The 14833-nt window shown below is 37.6% G+C and overlaps 1 protein-coding gene and 1 long non-coding RNA gene across 3 annotated transcripts in view; one reads left to right on the plus strand and one right to left on the minus strand.

Annotated features, from left to right (window-relative positions):
- The window catches only part of LOC139977403 (histone acetyltransferase KAT7-like), a 55011-nt gene that overhangs the window by 22718 nt on the left and 17460 nt on the right, over positions 1–14833 (minus strand). The window lies entirely within an intron of this gene.
- LOC139977408 (uncharacterized) lies at positions 10100–13669 on the plus strand. Its single transcript, XR_011796528.1, has 2 exons — positions 10100–12964; positions 13004–13669. It is a non-coding gene; the product is annotated as an uncharacterized lncRNA (long non-coding RNA).

The raw sequence follows: 14833 nt of genomic DNA on the forward strand, positions 1-14833 counted from the left end.
TTGACTACTGACTACATCCCTTTTAAAGCAGAACCATATGCCCAGCTACTGACCACCAATCCTGATAAGCTAAGCCAGCAGTCTTCGCACCTTTTTACAAAGAATAATATAAGTACATACATACAATGAAACTTTCCCAGGACTAATAATAAGATAAGAGCATGCAGTTAAACTTTCCCAAGCTTTTAAATCAAGATAAGATATGCTTATAACACTTATTCTTATGGCTCATTAGGTTTTTTAATTAACACTTACAGATTCTCAGGAGTACAGATTACAAAGACTACATAAGGCTCTTTCATTAAAGTCATATATATATATTACAATGGGTGTAAACAAATTAGTGTGAGAAAATCTAGTTTCTCACCACCCTGAAATCACTACAATACATTTGGGTTTGCCTGCTTGTTTTCAATCAGTTTTACAGAATTGTCTGTACATGAAACAATAACAGTGCAAAAGTTCTTGACTTTGCTTAAATGATACATAAAGTGTATGGTAGGTATGTAATGTCACTACAGTGTACCCATCCCTCACACAAATACTGTCCAAGTGTCCATCTCTCAAACTTCTAAACTATCCTTTCTTGAGCTAATTAATCCTATATTCATTATATGTCAAAGGTTGTAATTTTAAAATAACTTGATTTGAAAATTTGAAAATTACGTTATGTATTGTCAGCCCCTCAGAGAAGAAAATGTCCGTCCCTCATTTGATGACACCCCTCTCCCCCCCTCCCCCCTTTATGATCTAAATGTGACTTAGCTCTTGTTGATGACCGATAAATAAAATGTACTCTTCCTGTTTAATAATTGTTCAAATATATTAGGAAATATAACTTTCAAGTTTTAATAAAACATTACATGCTGTAACAATTTCATCATTGTCATTTCTACTGACGTCCGTCCCTTTATACGCACAAAAATGGCTCTAGTTAATTATATTGATGCAATCTTTTATTTTAATTCAAGGTGACTTTTCCATAGTAAGTATTGTTAACTATAAATAGTAATTTAGGTAAAATTTACTATCTGTAGGATATTTTGACAAATAATTGAATCTACTCTAGCGGCGCTCACCATTCAACTTCTTCTGGGTTTTATCAGCAGCACCAAACTTAAGGAAGGACTGTACATGAACCATAAACTCAAAAAGTTTTAAAGTACAATGAACTTTGAGGATTAAACATGTATTTAATGACCTACATACAGTATAATACTACCATCCTGGTTTGTAAATTTATCTAGTATTTAGTGCTAAGTTCAACTAAGTTCACAGACAGGTATTTCTCGTACGACATGTCCCATACGACATGCAGGCCGCATATGCGGGCCGCATAATTGGCAACAGCCAACGCTCCTACTCATCAAGTTATACCCATCTACTCCAACAGAAATTAGACAGGATTTTGGATGATGCTGACCACCCACTGCAAGGACAATTTCAGAATGCAGTGATTCCTCGGAGCGGGAGGATGAGGCTGCCGACAGCCAAAACTAATCGCCACCTCTCCTCATTCGTCCCACAGTGCATCAGAATCCATAATCAAAATTACAATCGCTAGTGTTCTTGCCCTCTGGTAACACCTTCACTGTTTTTGTCATACTTAGTCTTGCCATTGTTGGACTTTGTAATTTTATTGTCTTATTGTTTTATGTGAGTCATTTTCCATGTGCTGAATTTTAATGTTATATCCATCTTATTCTGTACAACGAGCATTTAATTACCCGAAGCGGGTTTAATAAAGTGAATCTTATCTTATCTGAAATATGTTGTTTGTACAGAACATTAATAAATGTTCATTGTCTAATTAAAACAGAAGACATTGTGAAGCAACCTGTTATGTAGATATGATTGTTAGTATAGGAAGCCTAAACAGAGATTACAAGGAAATGGAATCTGATATAGTTTGATAAGTGCAGATTATAAAACGTGAATAAAACATACGTCGTACGTGACAAACCATTAATGGAAGATTAGTTATTGACTTTCATTTAATGAGCATTGAACTACAAATTCCATTTTAAGTAAGGGTTCCAAAAGGGTTTCAAATATCAACTGTTAATTGCTTTCTGGGATTTTCTTTCAAAAGTAACTGTTACTATGTGTATATTTCCCAATTTTTCTACCTTTATAAAATTTATAAAGAAATAGCAAAAAATTGACATGTTCAGCAAAAGTAGGCATTTCATCAGGACAGTTGAATTTTCCCAATTACAAAATCTTTAATTAACTTAAAAATTTAACTATTTTACTACCAAAATCTACTACTTTTGGAATTTGATATTTTGACATCTGTGTAGACCGGCATCAACACGGAATCGCCCAGCTACACAATCCAAGTAAATCGGCCTGTTTCAATTTTACACAATGCAATTTCAAACAAAAACCATTGGGAACCACACCATGTGCCTAACCAGTCTAGAATATGAATCTCATACATGTACCAAATCAAACACACTCAAAAAACTGTTAAAGAGAGTTATTATATGCAGTTTGAAATCTCCTGATTGATCAGGAATGTGGCATTAACTGGTCAACCTTTGTTTTGTATCCTGTCTGCCACATATATATATACTATAACCACCTCCCCCCCACCAATCCCCCTCTCCTCCCACCTTTCCCACTCCCTTCCACGACCATTCCCCACTCCCTTCCCAACCCATTACCCACTCCCTCCCTCCCCACCCATCCCCTCCCTATCCACTTCCTACTCTTTCCTACTCCCTTCCCCCTCACATTTCCCCCACTGCCTTCCCACCAATCCCCCACTCCCTCCCAACCCATTACCCACTCCCTCCCCACCCACCCCCTCCCTATCCACTTCCTACCCTTTCCTACTCCCTTCCCCCCCTCACCTTTCCCCCACTGCCTTCCCACCATTCCCCCACTCCCTCCCAACCCCTTACCCATTCCCTCTCCACCCATCCCCTCTATATCCACTTCCTACACCTTTCCCATCCCCTGTCATTCCCACTCCCTCCACTTTCGTACTCCCACCCCTTCCTCACTCCCCCACCCCTCCCCCACCCCACATTAATGTCTCACCATTCACCACCTTCCTGTTATACCACCCATTACCAACGAAACACAAAGTAAATGATGGACAGTGTAAGATCTTATACCCATACAGGTACATTGAACATGCAGCCAATGAATATTACACACAATGTGTGTACATGTTTGTAATGTAATACATTCAATACCAAGGAGCTATCAATGTCACAAACTTTACAAGTGCTACAGATCAGTAAAATAAATGCATAGCCATATCTGTACTAAATGACGGTCTAATAACAAATAATCTTTCAGCAACTCACTATATATGATCATGATTCAGAGTATAAGGCCTGCAATAACATTTTCTGGTCAGTGAACAAGTCTTTAATCAAGTAGAAACAATTTATTGTACCAAGCAGAGGATTAAACAGTGTCCTACTTCCCAGAAGGTTAAAGGACACTTTCATGGCCCTCGCAGATACAGTAGTTAAAAGATCTATTTCATGTAGGAGATCCTGTTTGTATCTAAATGGAGAGCTATTAATTTATGTTTCTGATGCTCATGGAGTGGTGTGCAGAGAAGGAAAAGGGGGGGGGGGGGGGGGGGGGTGGAGAGAAGAATGGAGAGGAAATGTTTGAATATCTGACAATCCTAATGATGAGTGATGGATACTGTGAGGGGATGTTTGCTTCAATTGTTCTTTATTGAGATGTTCGTGGGCTTCATCCTGATTAGAACACTCCACCTGGAAATTGTTTGGGGATTGAACGACAAACATTTATAAACCACAATGATATTTAGCTTCACAGTTGAACGACTCCTGCTGATTTCCTGACACTCTGCGCATCAAGGACAGACATGAGGGTACATTATCAGGTGGCACAAAGGCCTGCTTGGTAAATATTGATTGATTGATAAAACTAGATACACACTACATGGTTTTATCTGATCATTGTCACAATCAAACAGCATGATCTAGTGTCACCTTCACATCTGGAGTGTTCAGATAAACTTCAGGCTTGGTTTTTTTATCCATAACTCCAGATCTGATCTTCCCCATTAAGGGATCAAGAAATTCCAGATGTAGGCCCTGGGATAATACCGAGTACCCAGAGCTTACACACTTGACAGTTTATCTCAAACATTACAGACTTAATCCGAAACTTCTCCTCACTTCCTAGGGAATAAGGTTGCTTTAAAAATCCCCCAAATGACGTTTTTGCTTTAAATATAGACTTCAAAGTTCATGTGCATAGCACTACAATTAACAAACTTATTTATTCAAATTCATTCTTTTTTCTACTTTAGATGCTGGAAGCAGAGAGATGAAACAAAATGTATGTATGTATGTATGTATGTATGTATGTATGTATGTATGTATGTATGTATGTATGTATGTATGTATAGTGATCTTCCCGCAAGCAGGAACTCGCGAAAGAAGCCATGGAGGCTTATAGACTCGCAAGCTGACCGTAGCCAATCTCTCGGCACACATCCATTTAACGTCCATGTCGGGAAGTTGTTATTGAACAACACCCTTGCCAGACGACACACATTGCTGTCGGCGGGGAATCGAACCGGGGATCTCATGACTGGGAAGCTTTTAAGCAATCTTTTAAGCAATCTTAAAAGGCTTTTAAGCAATCTTTTCTTCTATTCCACTGAACCATGTCCAAAAGTAAACTTTGATGGCACTTCTTTATAATCAGTACTGTGAAAGTGGCAAAGGCAACACACTAACACAGTGAATGATATTAAGCATGGAAAAATTGTCTGAATAGGACAAGCATTTTACATAGCACACAGTCACTATAGCTCAACATTGACAGAGTGTACCAATTCTGTGTATTGAATGATTCTGTGGCCTGTAAATTTTTATTAAAAAAAGAAAGAATTAACTTTCTTCATTTCTTGGATAAAATTAGTCTTGAAAGTTAGATTATATATATTCTATGCTCTGCATTCATAACATTTGCATAAATGGATCGTGTTACCGAAGTTTTTGTTGATAGAAATACTATCTCAACAAAATGGAAGAAATTATTGCTTTAAACAAAATTCCTACATGAAAAACTTGGAAAGGAGAGATCTGAGGAGACTGCAATTCAAAGATTAGCTGAAGATATTCAAAAGTTTGAATGATTTAATGTTGTTATGGATGGATGTTCTACCAGAGTGAGCCGAATGGGTATGTACGTTAGTTCAGTACAACCAATTGAGTAAGAAAGAAAATACCTTTCAGTAGCTTTAGAGAAAGGCTGGTTAATACTTTGGACGTCTAAATGTTCAGACAGACATTCCATGATCTTGAATGACTCTGACATATTGTGAATATTTTTCACAGGCTCTACTGATATATATTTTTCATTTGGAGTCCTTCATTGAAGATCGTCAGTTTTTAGTAATGACACTCACATAGAGTCAAACTCAACTGGACAAACACAAAGAGTTATTAAACTGATTGAATGAAAGAACTTCTTATATCTGCCTCGTTAAGAGTTAAATGTACGGCACCGTACTCTTGATCAACGCAAGATGCGGTAACCATGACAACATGTTCGGGGAAGACACTCCTCACATTGTGACAAATTTGACATGATTCTCCAAATGTCATCCATCTTCCGATGAATCAGTTTTAAGATAATTCTCCTGGCTTTGACCGCCATCGCACTCTCCATCGGTTCAGGATTCTTAGCTTTCTCCATCTTCCACCTGTCTTCGAGCGATGCCATCGGCTCCCACGTGCGAATGGTAGGAACACATCGCCATGGCAACAGGGATCATGATCCCAGAGAGAACAAAGAAATGGTTCCTCGTCAAAACATTTCTGTCTTGGGAGAGGAAGTCCAGAACGGATCGCAATCAGAAGTGGCTGCTAACGTAGATTTGAAGATGAAGCCACGCCAACGCCCGCCTCTCCCCACAGCCCTGAGAGATCTGACCGTGATCTATTACATGGTCCCTAAATGTGGCAGTCGGACTTTCTTCTACCTCATTGGACAGCTGAAGAAGATAAATCCAAACTGGCAGGACGTTCTGGCTCTTACATCTGCTGAGAGTGATGTGAGAGTCGAACGGACCAAGGAAGTACCAAAGTTTGTCATGGAAGCAAAGAAACCGGCCTTTCTCTACGTGGACACGCACTTCGTCAATTTCAAACGTCCTGGTAACGTTATGTACATCAGTATCGTGAGAGACCCCATGGAGAGGTTTCTATCAGTTTTCATTTCATATCTCTGGTGATAATTTAACAGCGCCTAAAAACGATCGCGACTGGGTCAAAACCAAGGAATCTGCTCAGGACCAATGTATTGAACAGAAGCGGCATATCTGCAGCGGACAGTGGCTCGGAAGGGCCATGCACTCCAGGTTCTGTGGGACTGGGATCGTCTGTTATCAAACGTGCCGCCAAAACTTTGAGCAGGGGAAACGTAATCTGCTAGAGAAGTACCATGTGGTTGGAATGCTGGAGGAATTTGAAGACTTTCTCTCAGTATTAGAAAGACTGGTACCTTCTTTGTTTGAAGGAATATTAGACTTGTACAAGCATCCCTCCACAAGAGAGTTTATGGCCAGAGTGAAAACAGCTGAGAAAGTCAAACCGAGCGAAGAGACGAGACAAAAACTGAGGGGTTTTTTGCAGAGGGATTTTGAATTTTATCAGGCGGTGAAATCCAAATTTTATAAGTTAAAAGAGAAACTTGGACTTTCATCAAACTCTGAAAATTTATCTCACAAAGTGTCTTGATGATGGTTTTTTTCTCATCTACGACATTATAGCTGCAATAAAAATGTGTTTGTTGGAGGATAAAAGAGTACAAATCTATAAACAACATTTTGGATAAATTTGCATCCATGATTGATATCTGAAACATCAAGAATAAATTACAAATTATATAACTCCACACCTTTCTGTCTTTGTCCTTCTCCAGTTTATTCCCTTAATCCTCTCTTTGTCCCTCCACTGTTTATCTCCCACCTCTCCTCTTCCCCTGTTGGTTTCTTTCTTTCTTCTCTCCATCCCTTGTCTACTAATCCCCTTACATCCATCTCTTTGTGTTCACCATGCTCATTAACCTGTCTGTATTCTGTGTGTGTTTTTGTCCCTTCTGTTACTGTTACTTGTCATTTGGCCTTTGAAGAAGATCCTGCTAGGATCGAAACGTCAGGCCAACTTACTTTTACACAAATTATATAAAACACGAGTTGATATTCATTAAATAACCTTTTCATTATCATTGCCAATAAAGCTTCCTTTTATGGTAACTATGTTTATGGTGCTCTTTGTAGTATTACAAAATGAACAACTTTTGTAGAACTACGGTAGATTGGAAATTAAATTCATAGGCATAAGAAGCATGATAAACCAAGCATCTGGGAAGCTGTGGGCGGAGCCCTGTAACAGGGCAAAGGTTTAGTGGTAGTCGAGTCACCAGAGATGACCAAATTTATGTTTCGGACAACCAAAATCCAGCCGTGGAGGTTGTCCGGCAAACGACCAGATGTTTCCATCAAATTCAGATTGCATAGTAACTAAATACCCTCAAATAGGTATAATGATAAATTGGGAATATCACCACCAGAGTTTGTGTGCTATCACCAACTTACGCATGTTTCCATCAAATTCAGATTGCATTGTAACTAAATACCCTCAAATAGGTATAATGATACATTGTTAATATCACCACCAGAGTTTGTGTGCTATCACCAACTTACACATGTTTCCATCAAATTCCGATTGCATTGTAACTAAATACCCTCAAATAGGTGTAATGATAACTTGTTAATACCACCACCAGAGTTTGTGTGCTATCACCAACTTACCCATGTTTCCATCAAATTCAGATTGCATTGTAACTAAATACCCTCAAGCAGGTATAATGATAACTTGTTAATACCACCAACAAAGTTTGTGTGCTATCACCAACTTACGCATGTTTCCTACAGTGTACATATTGGTCACTGTTGTGAATTTTTCGGACAACCAAATTCCAGGAGACAGCCACAAAGAATCCTTAAAAATTTGACACAGCCTAATCCCTATAAATAAGATTGTGTTTTCAACTTTTCATTTGGGAGAAAATAACGGAATTCCCATTTGATTTGGTCTTCAAAATTGTAAAAACAAAACTTTGCAAACTAAGCTAAAACTGTAAATGCATGAGTGTGGGAGAAGTCTACATGGCCTGTATTACTAACACTTCAAATATGTGCCAACCTCACCATTTGTTGTGAGCTATTACATGGCAGAAATTTGCTAAATCTGATATGATCAGCAATAAATAACAAACTATAATTTCCAAAAGTGTTCAAATTCCTACCCTTCAAGCGATATTCCAACAAATGTACAGTAGTTAGGGTGTCACTAACAAACATCACTTTTGATGTTAGAAGCCAAATAGTGATGTGCAACGTTTGAGTACAAAATCAGTTACCAGAAGAAACAGAAAACAGTGATCACAATCTCACGATATATGCCTGTATATCACACTACTTATCAGACTATATATACTATACTGTATATACTTTATATCTATTTATACTATGTATACACTATATATACACTATTTATACTATGAATACCCTATATACACTATTTATACTATGAATACCCTATATACACTATTTATACTATGAATACCCTATATACACTATTTATACTACATACACTATATAATATACACTATTTATACTATGAATACCCTATATACACTATTTATACTATGTATACACTATATATACACTATTTATACTATGAATACCCTATATACACTATTTATACTATGAATACACTATATAATATACACTATTTATACTATGAATACCCTATATACACTATTTATACTATGTATACACTATATATACACTATTTATACTATGAATACCCTATATACACTATTTATACTATGAATACCCTATATACACTATTTATACTATGAATACCTTATATACACTATTTATACTATGTATACACTATATATACACTATTTATACTATGAATACCCTATATACACTATTTATACTATGTATACACTATATAATATACACTATTTATACTATGAATACCCTATATAAACTATTTATACTATGAATACCCTATATACACTATTTATACTATGAATACCCTATATACACTATTTGTACTCTGAATACCCTATATACACTATTTATACTATGAATACACTATATAATATACACTATTTATACTATGAATACCCTATATACACTATTTATACTATGAATACCCTATATACACTATTTATACTATGAATACCCTATATAAACTATTTATACTATGAATACCCTATATACACTATTTATACTATGAATACCCTATATACACTATTTATACTATGAACACCCTATATACACTATTTATACTATGTATACATTATATACACTATTTATACTATGAATACCCTATATACACTATTTATACTATGAATACCCTATATAAACTATTTATACTATGAATACCCTATATACACTATTTATACTATGAATACCCTATATACACTATTTATACTATGAATACCCTATATACACTATTTATACTATGAATACCCTATATACACTATTTATACTATGAATACCCTATATAAACTATTTATACTATGAATACCCTATATACACTATTTATACTATGAATACCCTATATACACTATTTATACTATGAATACCCTATATACACTATTTATACTATGAATACCCTATACACACTATTTATACTATGAATACACTACATACACTATTTATACTATGAATACCCTATATATACTATTTATACTATGAATACCCTATATAATATACACTATTTACTATTACTATATAAATATACCATATATACTACATATATACTATATGTAACTATATAAGTCATGCCTGTACATATAACACTAGTCCTACAATACTGCATATGCACAAATGTAGTGTAGTCCATAAAGAACAAATACAGTGCACAGGTGATCAGTCGAGATTAGGAAACAGATAGTAGTCATACAACTAATTGTCCACCTTAGCTATTCCAACTGGTCTGTCTGTGGTTAACACCTGCTTCCTAAAAAGGTCAGCAGTAACTTTGCCCCCCCCCCCCCTCCCACGAGGTCTCCCTCAAAGCTTGGTCAGCCTTTAAAAGCCTACAGTACTTTCCTGTATATAGGTTCTCATCCAAATTGTTCCCATAGAAGGGAAAGAGGTAGAAGAATATTTAACTTGATATCAGTATGAGACAATGCTTGAAATGAGGCTTGAAAGGTGGTAATAAAGACCTTGTTTAGTCTTGAGTGACTACTATACTATTTCCTAGCAAATCTGCTATAATCTTTCATGTGAAATTGAATTGATTAGATTTATTTGTGACCTCTAAAATTTGGGCCATGATCTAAACTGGCAATGAAATATTTGTGAAAGTTTAAGTACTACTTTGATGGTCAGGTAAATGGTTGTGTATGTTCTGGTAGCAAGTTCCCCTCCCTCCTCCCCACCCCCCCCCCACCGCCCCCACCAGCCCACCGCACAAGAACATCTATGCTTTGAGCTCTGATTCTTCAAATCAAGTGCACTGAATATGTCATATGGTGTCTATTTGGGGATCAGAGACCTGTATGTCTCTGAAAGGGGCAATCACTCAAGAGGCTGTACAGATTCACAGAGGTGGTCCATCGTTCATGGTTATCATGCATAATATTTCAAATTAAGTACAGGTAGTCCCTTACAGACGGTTATGTTCCTCGAACCCTATTACCCACAAAAGTGAGGAATTGATCATTTAAATGTTATCTCTTACTGAAGAATAAAAGTAAGAATTTGCAGCAATCTGCATATACACATACTTACAATGTACTGAATATGTACTGCACAATTAGCACCCCTTTAAGTGAAGGTACAAATATTGTACCTGTCCAGGTGGGGTGAAGGGAGGCGGTTGGGGTTATGAAAGAATCCGGCCCATGGACAGGCTCACAGCAACTAGAGCCTTGGTTTTCAACCTTTTTTCGATCACGAGCCCAATTCGTCTTCCGAGCCGTCCTCGCGAGCCCATACCCTACCCTGCAAAGTTATCAACCTTATAAAATCAATTTCACAGCGTTTATTAGTGTATTCTTGACACAGGTGACCCAGGGACTCAATCAGAGCTATGTATGTTCCTCCGTGATCAGATGACAGGTACTGCCCAATTAGAGCCTATCTCAAAGATTTCTTGCAACCCTCAATGGTACAAGGCAATGGTACAAAGCAAGGCTTCCACACATCATAACCTTGGTAAATACGTAGTGTGCAGTGGTTGGTGGGAGTCACCGAATTCTCTTATACTAGTCTTATAGGATTAGGGTTGAGTAAATTTGACCCGTTGTACAAGGTTTCATCGAAGAGGCTTCCTAAGAAACATCATCATGTGCCTTCGCCACCAGCCCCCAAAAATGCCACAATTTTTAATCATTACTGGGGCAATGCTCGCGAGCCCACAAAATCGGCTTCGCGGGCCCAAATGGGCCCGCGAGCCCAAGGTTGAAAACCACGGAACTAGAGAGAGTGGTTAATGCTTTCCACATGAACTCCGCAATCCCTCCTACCCCATCTCACCTGCACCCCCAGTAACAAGAAAATATCAGAACATATAATATCCCACTTATATTTGTACAAATTTTCGACAACCCTTTACATAACATATTTTCTGTGTCTCTTGGCTTATTTAGTCAAATTTCACATACAGAAGCTGTAACTGGCTCCTCTCCTCCCTCTCCCTCATCAAAGCTTTCACAGAATCTTCACTGTACCTTCCCTGACAAGATTGCCATAATAGATTCAGTATTGGACCAAAATATTAGCAAGATCAAAAAGTTTTTATTATCAAAAAAGCTTTCCTAGAGGATATGATTCTCTCAATTTTTCGCAGCCATTAAGGATTGTTAAACTAGACAATTAAATATCAGTGTGGGTGGATAACTACCTTTAGAATGGCAGTCAAATGCTTAACAGTTAAAACTATTATCAACCATTGGTGGTATTATATACCATATAATTTTTCGCAGCCATTAAGGATTGTTAAACTAGACAATTAAATATCACAGTGTGGGTGGATAACTACCTTTAGAATGGCAGTCAAATGCTTAACAGTTAAAACTATTATCAACCATTGGTGGCCATTGCCAGACTTTCTAGCAAATATGCTATCTTGGCAGAGATACTGGAATCATCTTTAAAGTTATCTTCTTTTTCAGCAGTATTAACTTAGAGGAGGAGACAATGAGATTCACGCCAGCTGGAATTAGGAATAATTGAACTAAAAAAACATTGAGACAAAATAGAACTTGAGAAGTCTGTAACTAGCATATGATTCCATTTTGAAATAAAACTTGTTTTTCTTTTCGTGAAGGGTTATTGAATAGAGCTCATAGGAGCAAAGGGCCCACCACACTCCAAACAAAGTAGCTAGGAGGAATGCAGATCTCAACGACACTCAAAGCAGATAACTAAGGGGAATGCAGGTCCAACCACACTACAATCAAGTAGCTAGGAGGAAGACAGGTCCAACCACCCTCCAAACAAGTAGCTAGGGGAACGCAGGTCCTACAACACTATAAGCAGATAGCTCGGAGGAACGCAGGTCCAACCACACTCCAAAAAGATAGCTAGGAGGAATGCAGGTCCCACCACACTCCAAACAAGTAGCTAGGGGAACGCAGGCCCTACAACACTATAAGCAGATAGCTCGGAGGAACGCAGATCCTACCACACTCCAAAAAGATAGCTAGGAGGAATGCAGGTCCCACCACACTCCAAACAAGTAGCTAGGGGAACGCAGGTCCCACCACACTCCAAACAAGTAGCTAGGGGAACGCAGGTCCCACCACACTCCAAAAAGATAGCTAGGAGGAACGCAGGTCCCACCACACTCCAAACAAGTAGCTAGGGGAATGCAGGTCCCACCACACTCCACACAGGCAGCTAGAAGGAACGCAGGTTTAACCCACTCCAAACAGTTAGCTAGAAGGAACGCAGGTCCAACCCCACTCCACACAAGTCGGAGTCAGTAAATCTCTGTTATTTACACAAAGCTATAAATTACACCTATCGTAAATAAATGATCAGGAAATAGGGATACAACATCACAAGGGCGGATAATCTTTGGTGAGCTCCACGACAATCTTTCAATCTAACATAACATGTCTGTAGATCTAGGTTTAATCTTATAAAGACAAAGTGATATAGCAGACTAGTTTGATAACTTCAGGAGAAAACATGAATGAAAAAAGTTTTCATATTCTTCCAGCTTACTGGAGCTAGAAGAAGAAACCCGTCATTTATATTTAAGTTAGGCCAAAGTGATATCTTGTTTAGTAATGAACTGCTCTGCGACAAAAACAAACCAAGAAGGAAAAGTTGGACCAGTTTACTTTATAAGTACTACTACATTAGGCTTAAAGGGAGTGAAGACTCGCGCTCAAACAACCGTCTGATGCCGGTAATCTGACCTAGTTTTGAATAAGGTGTAACAGAAGTGTTAGACGCCACCATCGATCCCAGAAAATACACACACAGCTTGCTACCGTCGGTAATTAGACACTAGTGTACAGTCAGTACATACAGGCTGCGGTCAATACCCACAACACAGTGTACATAGCAGCGATGGACAGCTCAGGTCCAGCTAAAGATAACAAGGTATCACGTTTCATTACTGTCTGCATTTTGTAGCGACAAGAAGAAAACTTCACTTGCAAGTAACAAAAAGTTAACTTTTTTCAGAGAGCGGCATGCGGTTTGGGGCGAGTCTTCAATGCCTTTAAACTGTTGACGATCTGAAATAATGCCCAATTTATCGTTTCGGGAACTGAAATGGTTTGCTCATGTCTGGTACTCTTTTCGTTTAGTGTTTTCTATTAACCAGCACAAACATTGACTGTTGTTACATGCAACACCAGTAGTAATTAATCTTGTATAAATACATATTCACTTTGAGATGACTTCAATATTGAGACAATCTGTATACAAATTTCAACAAAGACCTATTGTTTGGCAAAAAACAGACAAAAGAAAAGAAAAGAAGAAAATGAATGAAAGGTTCAAGATGTAGATTGGATTAGCGATGTCGTTGGTTCAAGTCTTTTAATATCATGAATCATTCACTTCAATCATGTGATTATGATACATCAAAGATGGAATCATAAATTCCTTATAATGCATTTTGGATACTTGTTCTTAATATATTTCCAATGGCAATGGTTCAGTTTTGTTGTGATTATATATAATAATAATCATGATAATCAGCATTTATTTTTTACGACGCTTGTGTCCACACATGTGGGAGCAACCCGCAAGGGCTTATAGATTACAACTTACTGGTGGCTTCCAATTTAACATTTTCAACTCAAACTTGGAATGTTTTCAATTATTATCAAATATATTACAATATTGATTGATATAACTTGGAAATACTGACTGTAAAATTATAAACAAATGGAAAAGGCCAAAGGAAAGTGTGTGGCTAATATGGGATTGGAACCAGAGACAAGCTCAGTCAGGTCTAAAAACTGGGCTATCCAGCCCAGTCCAGATGAAGTGATCCTTCCATGGGTATAACTCCTGCAAGATACTTTGGATTCTGACTGGTGCCACCAGTAAAGGAATCATGGCTATAGAGCAGGGGTGGGCAACCTTTTTGAATGAATTGCCAGATATAAGATACCTAACCAACTACCTGCTGTTGATTTCAATCCTTTGATTCCAAGGACTTTCAAGCATTTGGTGTGTGTACTTAATCTGTATTCACAAAAACATATTGTCAATACAGTACAGTTGATAATTAATGGGGATAATAGGCCTACCTGACAG

The sequence above is a fragment of the Apostichopus japonicus genome, chromosome 12 (assembly GCF_037975245.1).
Source record: "Apostichopus japonicus isolate 1M-3 chromosome 12, ASM3797524v1, whole genome shotgun sequence".
In the NCBI taxonomy this organism is placed as follows: domain Eukaryota; kingdom Metazoa; phylum Echinodermata; class Holothuroidea; order Aspidochirotida; family Stichopodidae; genus Apostichopus; species Apostichopus japonicus.